Raw genomic sequence first — 12,221 nt, forward strand, 5'->3', positions numbered from 1 at the left:
AAAAGGTTACAGGCAAGTCCACGGTGTGGATTACGATGAAACCTTTTCACCAGTTGCAATGCTAAAGTCTATTCGGATAATGTTAGCAATCGCTGCATATTACGATTACGAAATATGGCAGATGGATGTCAAAACTGCTTTCTTAAATGGCGTTTTAACAGAAACTGTGTTTATGACACAGCCTGAAGGTTTTGAGGATCCAAAGAATGCTAAAAAGGTATGCAAGCTAAAGGAGTCAATCTACAGATTGAAGCAGGCATCCAGGAGCTGGAATATACGTTTTGATGAAGCAGTCAGTGACTTTGGTTTCATCAAGAACGCAGACGAATCTTGTGTATACAAGAAGGTCAGTGGGAGCAAAATTCCTTTCCTAGTATTGTATGTCGATGACATATTACTTATTGGAAATGACATTCCTATGTTGAACTCTGTCAAGATTTGGCTTGGGAAATGTTTTTCGATGAAAGATCTAGGAGAAGCACAGTACATATTGGGCATCAAGATTTACAGAGATAGATCTAAAAAGATGATTGGACTTAGTCAAAGCACTTATATCAATAAGGTGCTTGATAGGTTCAAGATGGCGGACTCCAAGCGAGGCTACCTACCCATGTCTCATGGAATGACTCTAAGCAAGAATCAGTGCCCAAAAACACTTGATGAGCGTAGACGAATGAATGGGATTCCATATGCATCATTGATTGGTTCAATAATGTATGCTATGATATGTACACGCCCGGATATTGCGTACGCACTCAGTGCTACGAGCAGATACCAGTCAGACCCAGGAGAGGCACATTGGACTGCTGCCAAGAATATTCTGAAGTACCCGAAAAGGCACAAAGATGACTTCCTGGTCTATGGTGGAGATGATGAATTAATTGTTCAAGGCTATACGGACGCAAGTTTCCAAACCGACAAAGATGATTTCAGATCACAGTCTGGGTTTGTCTTCTGCCTCAACGGAGGAGCAGTAAGCTGGAAAAGTGCTAAGCAAAGCACCATTGCGGATTCTACAACTGAAGCGGAGTACATTGCTGCACATGAAGCAGCATAGGAAGCTATATGGCTAAGGAAGTTCATAGGTGAACTTGGTGTAGTCCCCTCCATTAAAGGATCAATAGCCCTGTATTGTGATAATAACGGAGCTATTGCACAAGCAAAGGAGCCTAGACACCACCAGAGAGTCAAGCATGTACTTCGTAGATTTCACCTTCTACGAGAGTTCGTTGAAAGAAAAGAAGTCTAGATCAGCAAAATTGGAAATGATGACAACATATCAGATCCATTGACTAAACCTCTGCCGCAGGCGAAGCACAACTCGCACACTGCAGCTATGGGAATCAAGCATATTGGAGAATGGCTTTGCTGTCTCTGTTTAATGTTTTAAAGTTTTAGAGTTTAAATCTTTGTAAAACATTATGGTTTAATCATTCACAATAAATGAAAAGAATTCATTTTTCCATTTAATTTGTGGTTTATTAAATGATGAGTCCCTTCAATTTGACAATATATTCAAGATAGACTGTCAGGACCAGTCCTGTGACTAAGAAATGTCTATCAAGTGAACTTGAATGTCAAAGGTTGAAAATGGTCCCTAGTCGGAGTTTTCTATAAATTGGACGCATAGAAAACGTTAGACGATTAGAATGCAAGATGACTAATAGTTCTGTTTCTTGAACTATGTGGACATGGCAATGTCATAATCATTTGCATTGATACTTACTTTGTGAAGACTAGTATCGGACAAGACCTATGAAACTTTACTGTAAGAGATGAAAATCTGTCATAAGTAAATTTCATTAAAATTATTAGACACTAAATCCTCAATACCTGAGTGATTTGAGATTACTTGTTTGAGAACTGGTTGCTTTGACGTTGACCAACCGTCGCACCGTAAAAGGAGGCTATAAAGGCAACGCTCAGGTAATCACCTATCAAACGAAGTCTAATCTCAAGATCGCAAGATTGGGATTGTCCTCCCATAAATCGGGATGAGATGCTTAAAAGTTGTACAAGGCCACTCGGAGAGCTAGAAACTGTGAAATGCATGGCCGTGCTCGGATGAATCATAGGCTATGATTATCTGTTTATTTGATCAGTTGAACTCTGAAACCGAGGAACACCTCTGGACATAATAAGGATGACAACTCTTACCTTATGTTCAAGAGCAAGCATCGAGCGACAAAGGAATTAGGAAATGCACACTTGTCCCTAAGGACAAGTGGGAGACTGAAGGAAATAATGCCCTTGGTCCAAGTATGCATTCAATGTTAAGTCTAATAAATGCGGTTCAGTATTAATTAACAAGTTAATAATTCAGTGAGATCAAGTGAGCTGAATGCCTAGCTAGAGGCCGCTTCAGTTCAAGTGGAATTAATGATATTAATCCACAGCTTACTCTTGACTGAACCCGTAGGGTCACACAAATAGTACGTAAACGGATCAAGTATTTAATGGCATTAAATGCTCCATCTATGGATATTCGGAATCGACGGATCTTGGTTTCAGTGGGAGCTGAAATCGTCACAGGCAAGAAAAGAATACTCCGGAAACGATGATATTGCCGGAAACGGAAATATGGATCGTATCGAAAATATAAATATTATCCAAGTCGTAGATGTTGCCGGAAACGGAAACATGGTACGTATCGGAAAATATTATCGGAAATGGAAATATTGCCGGAATCGGAAATACTGCCGGAAACGGAAATATTGTCAGAATCGGAAATATTATCGGAATCAGAAAATAATTCCGGAAACGGAAATATTAAATATTTGTTCGAAACGGAAATTAATTCCGGAATCGGAAATATTAAATATTGTTCGTATCGGAAATGAATTCCGGAATCGAGAATTTAATCGGAAGCATATCGTACGAATTAGCATCGGACGAGGCCTGCCAGACGAAGGCCCAGCATGAAGCCGGGCCATCGCCCAGCAAGCCAAGCGCAACAACCACACGCCAAGCATACGACCAGGCCCAGCCGAAGTTTGGGCGCGCGCGCGGACAAGGCTGCGACAGTGGGCCTTGCGCTGTGCGCTCGGCGTGGGCCGCAAGGCCTGCGTGCGGGCGTGCGGTGCTTGTGCGCCACTCGTGTGTGTTACTCGGAATCCTAAGGCTACCGGGATTCGTAATATGATTAAATCTAATTCTAATAGATAAACTTTGTTTAATTAGAATCCTAGTAGGGTTATAATTAAATAGATTTGTATTCTAATAGGATTATAATTCCTTTCCATAAACTCTATAAATAAGTGCCTAGGGTCACATATTTACAACGAGTTTTTAAGTATTCAAAGTGAGTTTTTGAGAGAAAAATTCAGTCACACAATTGCCTAAAAGTGCCGAAAATAATAGTACCTTAAGGGCGATTCTAGTTGGTCAATCTTAAGGCGGATCCGGACGTGCTGTGGACTATCTACGGAGGGACGACACTTGGAGTCCTAAAGACTTGTTCTTGTTCGGTTCGGGCGCAGCTAGGGAAGGAACGCAACAAAGAGTATGCATCTAAACTATGCTAAATGATTATGTGTAAATAATATGTATTCCTGGCTTTATGGTTTTTCCGCATGATTTATGAATTGTCATATGTATCATAACCTAACACTTACTAGCTCAGCATAAATAATTGAAGGGACATGCGTTAACTATTAAACTAATCTGAGTTGATTTTAACAATATGCAACATGTAGTACTAGATCGAACGCGATTATCTGATTTAGAGTGTATTAAGGGACCTAGCATGATAATCCAATTTCCCATAAATACCATATTTATTAGGCGTGATATAACAATCAGATTTAGTTAGTTTAACAGTTCATAAAAGGGCGAGGAAAGCAATTAAACCATGGAAAAGGGACACATTACGACGCACCCTTGAGAGGTGCGTCACGGTTCTCAGAAAACTAACCACTTTGACTTTGCTATTTCTCCTTTTATTTAACAAATCTCAAATTATGGGACAGGATACTTTCTGTTCGATTTATGGATCGATTGCGACAGAACGCGTGATCAGTTTTGCAGCGTGAGGCTTAGGCTTAGGGGTTTAGAGTCAATACATAGAATAATAATTGTGTGTTGTGTCCTTTTTTCACGTCGAACTTGGGCTATATTTATAGAAAAGAGTTCGTGGAAAGATAGAATTGTAGAGCTCTAATCCACGAGGAATTAGGAAAGAATACGTCCCAGGTAATTTCAGCGCCCAGGCCTGGGCGCCGAAGATTTCGGCGCCTAGAGCCAGGCGTTGAAAATAGGATCTGGGCTGTTTTCTTAGTCAGATTCGGATTCTTAGAATCCGAAGTGTTTGAGACTTAATCGAGTCTTTTAGTGCGTATTAACCTTCTGACGGAATGCGTCTGGGCCCGTTACGAACTCTAGGCTCGTTAGGATTTTAATTAATACGTGACTCTTATTTTCGAATCATATTAGGAATAGGATTCTCTCATAATCTCTATCTCATTTAGGATTTATGTTGGAGTGCAACACCTAATTCTGACAGGTTTCTATCTTTTATGACTTGCCACTTTTAGCAGTTACTATTTTTAGCAGGTTTCCATAAATAGCAGGTTTCGGGTGAAATGAAAAGGGAAATTGAGATTCGTTATTTTATAGGAGATGCGTTGTCAAGTGGAGATTTATGGTTTCATCATCGAACCTTCCCTTTCGGGAATGGGGACAAAAGTAGATGTCTACAAGAACAATCCCCAAAGCCAGGAAACATGTATAAAGCACAGATTAAGCAAACTTACATTCGAAGCGTGTTTTCCACAATAATCTGTCAACGAACACGAATAAAGAACTCCACTTGTCGTTCCTCTACTTGGTTCACCGACACGGTCAGATCCGTCTTGATAATCGTAGCTTAGATAATCATTCAAGAGTTTGTGCTTTTGGGAAGAACACATCCATGGAGGCTAGAGAGAATTAGGGTTTCTCTCTCCTCCTTAGGGTTTGATGTGTAATCTGATTTTTGCATTAGGTTATTGGAAAACGTGAGATGGATTAATATTATAACCCTTAGGTTATAATATCAACCGGCCAAGGCACATAGGCCCTGCGCCAACCAGCCCCGTCTGTGCAAGCCCACACGCGCACATCCACACAGGCGCTGGGCCTTGGGCCGCGCTGTGTGCGCTGCTGCTGCTGTTCGTCGCATGCGCGCGCGCGCCCAGCCAAGGCTTGGGCCTTGCGCGTTGGATCGCGTCTACGCCCAGTGCGCCTTGCGCGCTTGCGCGCCTTGGCTCGTTGGGCTGACAGCGTTGCCCCTTTCCGTATCCGCGATTAATATATTTCCGATATATTATTTATCATTTCGTATATGACGAATCACCGTCGTACGATACGATTTATTCGTTTTGCCTAGCTTACGAATATTCGCGATACGATATACGATTCCGATGCAAGGTCGTATCGTATAATACGTTTTCCAACTAATTCCCGAAAAGCTATTAAATGAATTTTCGATTCATTTAATCCGGTGATCTGTTACGTGTCATTGGTGTGACCTTGTAGTTTCAGTCAAGAGTAAGTTGTGAGTTCAAATATGCATTAGAACTCACTGATCGGAAGCATTGCTCCAGCTAGCTGTTCCGATTACTTGATCTTACTGAATTAATTGTTTGCAATTAATCTGAACCTTGGTATTAGACTTAATGCACCTTGGATGAAGGACATATTTCCTTCAATCTAAGGTTTTATGTCATTCGAAAGATTAATTATTTGGCAAATTATTAAGTTAGTTTAAACTTAAAATTATATGAATACTTGTGATTGTGATGTATAAATTGTGATTATGAATCACCTATTTATAGGGAGGAAATATCGGACTTAGATTTCCACTAGGATTCAATTTACTAATTCAATTACAATTCTACTTAAATTAATCCTTTTGAATTAAGTGTTTAATCAAACAACTAACTCTTGTGGATTTAGGAAAACCATTAATCGAACAATCCTAAGCGTTTAAGGATTCGGAGCATCGCACGAACACACATACATACGCAACCCACGAAGGGGCGCGCTGTGCGCGGCTCGGCCCAGCAGTGCTGGCAGCACGCAGCCCATTGCTTGGGCGCTGCTGCTGGCTTGCCTTGCTTTGCTCTGCTGTGCCTGGCCTTGCTCCATGCTCGGCTGGGCCTGTCTTTCTTGGCTGGGCTCGCTGCTGCTGCTTGCTCGCTGCGCGGGCTTCCCTAGGCGTGGGCCTGGTTTCGTGCTGGCCCTTGCATCTAGCAAGCTCGTCCGATGATTATTTCGTACGTCGCGCTTCCAATTCGTTTTCCGATTCCGGAATTCATTTTCGATTCGAACAATATTTAATATTTTCGATTACGAAATTTATTTCCGTTTCCGATAATATTTTTGATTCCGGCAATATTTCCGTTTCCAGCAATATTTCCATTTCCAATAATATTTCCCGATACGTACCATGTTTCCGTTTCCGGCAACATCTACGACTTGGATAATATTTATATTTCCGTCACGATCCATATTTTCGTTTCCGGCAATATCATCGTTTCCGGAGTATTCATATTTTGCCTTTTGAGGATTTCAGCTCCCACTGGAATCGAGATCCGTCGATTCCGAATATTCATAAATGGAGTATTTAATTCACTTAAATACTTGATCCGTTCACGTACTATTTGTGTGACCCTACGGGTTCAGTCAAGAGTAAGATGTGGATTAATAGTATTAATTCCACTTGAACTGAAGCGGCCTCTAGCTAGGTATTCAGCTCACTTCAATTCACTAGAGGAAAAATCCTTATAGGTGTCTCATCAAAGGTTGTCCTTATACAACAAGAGCAACCTTTGAGAAAAAAAAATTAATTTTCTTTTTTTTAAAAAACGAAAATTTGGAACTCATTTTGACAAGCGCAGCCTTTAACGTAATCAAACACAAACTCTCATTTTGTCAGCTTCCGTGTTCAGCTCGGGCTGTGTTGCCTCTCCTCCACCTCCAACGGTGAGCCAGAGCAGGAGCAAAAGCCAGAATCCGGCGACCGGCGGTAAGGTAGTGTCTCATCTCTTTCTTCTCTCTTACACACGTACTCACTTGCACCTATCCATCTTCCTTTTGCTTATAATTTCCTGATTCCTCTGCAATTGTTTGTTAATCGCAATTCAATTGCATAAACCTAATTTTGCAATTGCAGTTTTTCTGATTTCCTTAAAAAAACAATACGGGTTTTCTTATTGCTCAATTTTATGATCTGGGTACCTTTTGCTTTTGAGATTCCCTGTCTTATTATTCTTTTTATGTGGCTCAATAATGTTTCAAAGGCTTATTTGAGGAATTTGACGGATGTTTTCAACGATTTTTTATTCTTGAGTTTTTTCCCTAAATTTTAGGGTTCTTGAAGATTGTTCTTCGATTTCTTGCACCTGGTAATGGTAGAAAATCGCAGATGAGTTTGGTGGTACCGGCAGGAGGTGTTGTATCGGTGCTGAATTCCAGCAATCAAAGGTTCTTTGGTTCATATTCTTGGAGTCAATGGAGGTTTTTCCAAGCAACTGGACATTGTTCTTGAGATTTCCATAATTAAATTTCTACCGAATTCAGGTATAATTCTCTTGTTCTTAATCCTTGTTTGGTGTGGATTGTTCTTCGGATGTTACAATGTGGTATTTGTTGGTATTTGTAGAAATTTGCAAATGTAGAAATTCTGATAATAAAGCATTCTGACAACGTATAAATGTTTGGTAAAATATTGGGACTAAGGCTTTGTTGTTGTTGTTGTATAAATGTTTGATAAAATCTACAATTTATAAGCTATTAATATGCAGAATAGCCAACTTTTGCGCTAAACAGATATTTAGTTGAATGCTGCTATAGTTAGCCTTTTCCTTTTTGGCCACATAATTGGCATTTTGGAAAATTGAAATGCCAAACAAAATTTTTGGTTTTTTGGCCACGCTAATATTCAATAACAAAGATGCCAACAATCCATTTACTAAATTAGGCTATAGGTTATAATATGTGAGTATACTTGACTATGCTGGTTGCTTGTTTTCTGCTGAGTCAGGACAAGGCATAGGTGATGGAAAGAGGGCTTTATACCATTGCAACTACTACAACAAAGATATTACCGGTCGAATTCGCATCAAGTGTGCTATGTGCCGGACTTCGACTTATGCATAGAGTGTTTTTCTGTTGGATCTGAAATGACTCCTCACAAAAGTAATCATGCTTACAGGATTATGGTTAGTAAAGTCTTCCTTCTTTAGTTATCAGATGATTCAGATATTATGAAGTTTTCATTCCTTAAGTATGTTAGAATATATAAATGACATATTATGATTATTCCTTGAGCATAAAATTTGATGTTGAGGCTGCTGGTAACTTCTGCTGCTTATCTTAATGACAGGATAGTTTATCCTTCCCGTTGATTTCTCCTGATTGGAATACAGATGAAGAGATATTGCTCTTGGAGGTATTGAATGCTTTCATACCCTTTTAGATGAGTTTTTTAGTTGTTGATTTGTAATTGTTGATGAAGCTATTACTAAGTGTGATTGCATCTTCTAATCTTTGAATAATTTGCTTAAAGGGGATTGAAATGTACGGTCTTGGAAACTGGGCAGAGGTTGCAGAGCATGTGGGCACGAAGAATAAAGAGCAGTGGATTAACCATCAACAGATATGCAAAGTTCGGGATTCCAACCTCACCGAAGGGTCTTGTCCTGTAAAAGATGTCAGAGAATTTGAGAAAACAGTTGACACTTCTAAGCTTATAGCATCGTGTCAGAAGATTGATCTTTTCAATGAATGCTGCTCCTTAACTTGTCAGAATGCTTTATCAGAAGCTGCTAGAAATATCAGCTCGAAGCTTGGTTATCTTACTGATGTACCTCAACTTTCGGATATTGATGAAGATTGTAAATTATTGTTTTACGGTGGCTAGCTAGTAAACTCAGTCCATCCCGTGCAACAGAAGTTATAAGAGGGTTGTCAAATTGCCATATCAACAAAGGTAAGTAGTCTGAGCACATTACCAAATTTATCTGCGGCTAAATTTACTCTTAAAATACCTCTTGGAGAGAACTGTGCCTTGAAATTCTAGCATTATTTTAACTTAATTAGCCGTGTAGGGTCCCGCAACTTCTAGTAACATACTCCGTAGTATTTTTCTTCCTAAAGTTTTATCTAGATTACTATGCAGGATTGAAAGAGTGAATTGTAGTTGGGATGAACTATTACCACTAGCAGCAGTGATATAATTTTACCAAGTAACTCTTAGAAAGTAGAAAGGACAAGAACAGAATGAACATTGTCGGTAATTAATCAAATGCTGTGAAGAATAGTCTGCTTGTATGATTTCTTTGTAACGCTATCAAACCACAATTTCATTGATGGTACTTTAAATAGAATCGATCTTGTAATTATGTTCATTGATGGTAGTTTGTAATTTAAGATTGTTTGGTGCTAAAAGGAAAATCTTGTTTTGTTAAACTATAAATCTACATGGAAAATTATGAACATAATTCACTAAAATTGAATTAAATTAAGTAGTGGTTTTCTTATTCTTCTTCTTCTTTAATGACCATGTGTAATATTTTCTCATCTCAGTGCGTCCTTTATCTTTCCCTGACACAAGACGTGTTGCGAAGAAGTGTGCTAATGTAATAAGCAACCAGACGGAATGTTGTACTGCCATAGGAAGCTACGTGAGTCACTTGCAAAATCAGAGTTTTGTCACCAACTTGCAAGCTCTTAATTGTGCTGCTGCAATTGGAATGAAGTTGCAAAGAGAAAATGTTACAACAAATGTTTACAATCTTTTTCATGTGAGCCTCAAGCAATTCTCAGTCCAAGGTAAATTTTTTTTTACTTTACTGCTTCCAATTATTAGGACTAGTTAAGTTGTAAGTGAGGGCGTTATCGTCTTTTCCATAAGGGACACCAAAGGGACATTACCGTATTGACCTCAGGAGTTCCCTTATAGAATAGAGATCAATATCAATTATAGAGCTAAGTCGCTAACCTCAATCTCTTCTCTTTTTGGTTTTTTTTTCTTAACTGTTCATCTTTGCTGGATTGGAATTTCTATGCAAAGTAAAACTCATAAGCTGGATTGGACATTCACTAGGTCGCATCTGACAATGGGATCACTTCTGATTCCACCTCATCTAATCAGGGTGTCCTCAACGTCAAAGGTGAGACTGGTCAAGAGTCAGTTGCTGGGCAAGATGTGTATAATCTGAAGGAAATAGTGCCCTTGGTCCAAGTATGCATTCAATGTTAAGTCTAATAATGCGGTTCAGTATTAATTAACAAGTTAATAATTCAGTGAGATCAAGTGAGCTGAATGCCTAGCTAGAGGCCGCTTCAGTTCAAGTGGAATTAATGATATTAATCCACAGCTTACTCTTGACTGAACCCGTAGGGTCACACAAATAGTACGTAAACGGATCAAGTATTTAATGGCATTAAATACTCCATCTATGGATATTCGGAATCGACGGATCTTGATTTCAGTGGGAGCTGAGATCGTCACAAGCAAGAAATGAATACTCCGGAAACGATGATATTGCCGGAAACAGAAATATGGATCGTATCGGAAATATAAATATTATCCAAGTCGTAGATGTTGCCGGAAACGGAAACATGGTACGTATCGGAAAATATTAATGGAAATGGAAATATTGCCGGAATCGGAAATATTGCCGGAAACGGAAATATTGTCAGAATCGGAAATATTATCGGAGTCGGAAAATAATTCCGGAAACGGAAATATTAAATATTTGTTCGAAATGGAAATTAATTCCGGAATCGGAAATATTAAATATTGTTCGTTTCGGAAATGAATTCCGGAACCGGGAATTTAATCGGAGGCACATCGTACGAATAAGCATCGGACGAGGCCTGCCGGACAAAGGCCCAGCACGAAGCCGGGCCATCGCCCAGCAAGCCAGCGCGCCACAAACGCCCCAAGCCAAGGCAACGCCCAGGCCCACCGCAAGGCAGGCCCAGCGCGCGCCAAGGCCACGGCAGCGTGTGGGCCTCGTGGCGTGGGCTGCGAGCTCAAAGGCCACGCGCGCATAGGCGCCCCTCGTGGGCTTCCGTGCGTGTGTGTGTTTGTGTTCATACACGATTCCTAAAACTATTAGGATTTGATATATGATTAAATTCCTAAACCTAAAAGGATAAATTAATTAATTAGAGTTCTAATAGGATTCTAGTTTAATTAATTCGTATCCTAGTAGGATTCTGGTTCCCTTTCCATACCTCTATAAATAAGTGCCTAGGGTCATTATTTAGAGAGATAATTGAAGTATCAAAAGGTAAGTTTTTGAAAGAAAAATTCAGCCATACACTTGCACTAACCTAGCCGAAAATCCTAGTACCTTAAGGGCGATTCTAGTTGGTCAATCTTGAGGCGGATCCGGACGTATTGTGGACTATCTACGGAGGGAGGACACTTGGAGTCCTAAAGACTTGTTCTTGTTCAGCTAGGGAGGGCACGCAACAAAGTGTATGCATCTAAACTATGCTAAATGATTATGTGTAAATAATATGCTTTCCTGGCTTTATGGTTTTTCCGCATGATTTATGTTTTGTCATATGAATCATAACCTTACAGTGGTATCACGAGCCTCTTATTATTTTCATAATCTAAATTGCATAAACATGGTTAAATTTCCCAAATTTGCAAGGAATTAAAAGGGGTGATTAATTTTCGTAATTGTTAATTAATTGCAAATTGCGTTTATTTAATTATATGTACCAAGTTTTTTGGCAGTTTCTTCGTTACTCATCCAAATCGAGTGATTTTTGTGTCAATTCCGCATGTAAAAGGCATTCTAAATTTTTGACAAAAAAAGGACTTTTTGGCCGAACCCAGAATTCCCAAATTCGAAGCCTAACTAAGACTTTTCGGAGGTTTTAGTTTTTCGAACGCAAAAGTTTGTAAATTTAAGATGTTAAATTAAATATTTGCGATTCTTGTTGATAAAGCTTGAATTTTTGATTGACCTACAGTATATTTTTTAAAAGTTTGAATGCCTAGCCTTGTTAATTATACAACCTAATTTGTAATTATGATTAATTTGTTAAAATTCGAATAATTTAGAATTAATTTGATTTTCATAACTAATTAATAGTTTAATTAGGTATCTATGATTAAAATCCACCATAAATATTGTTAATTTATGTTAAATTTTTAATTTTTATGACCTAGATTTGAATCCATGGTAATCGGAAATTAATTGATTAATATATTT

Source organism: Spinacia oleracea, chromosome 3, assembly GCF_020520425.1.
Source record: "Spinacia oleracea cultivar Varoflay chromosome 3, BTI_SOV_V1, whole genome shotgun sequence".
In the NCBI taxonomy this organism is placed as follows: domain Eukaryota; kingdom Viridiplantae; phylum Streptophyta; class Magnoliopsida; order Caryophyllales; family Amaranthaceae; genus Spinacia; species Spinacia oleracea.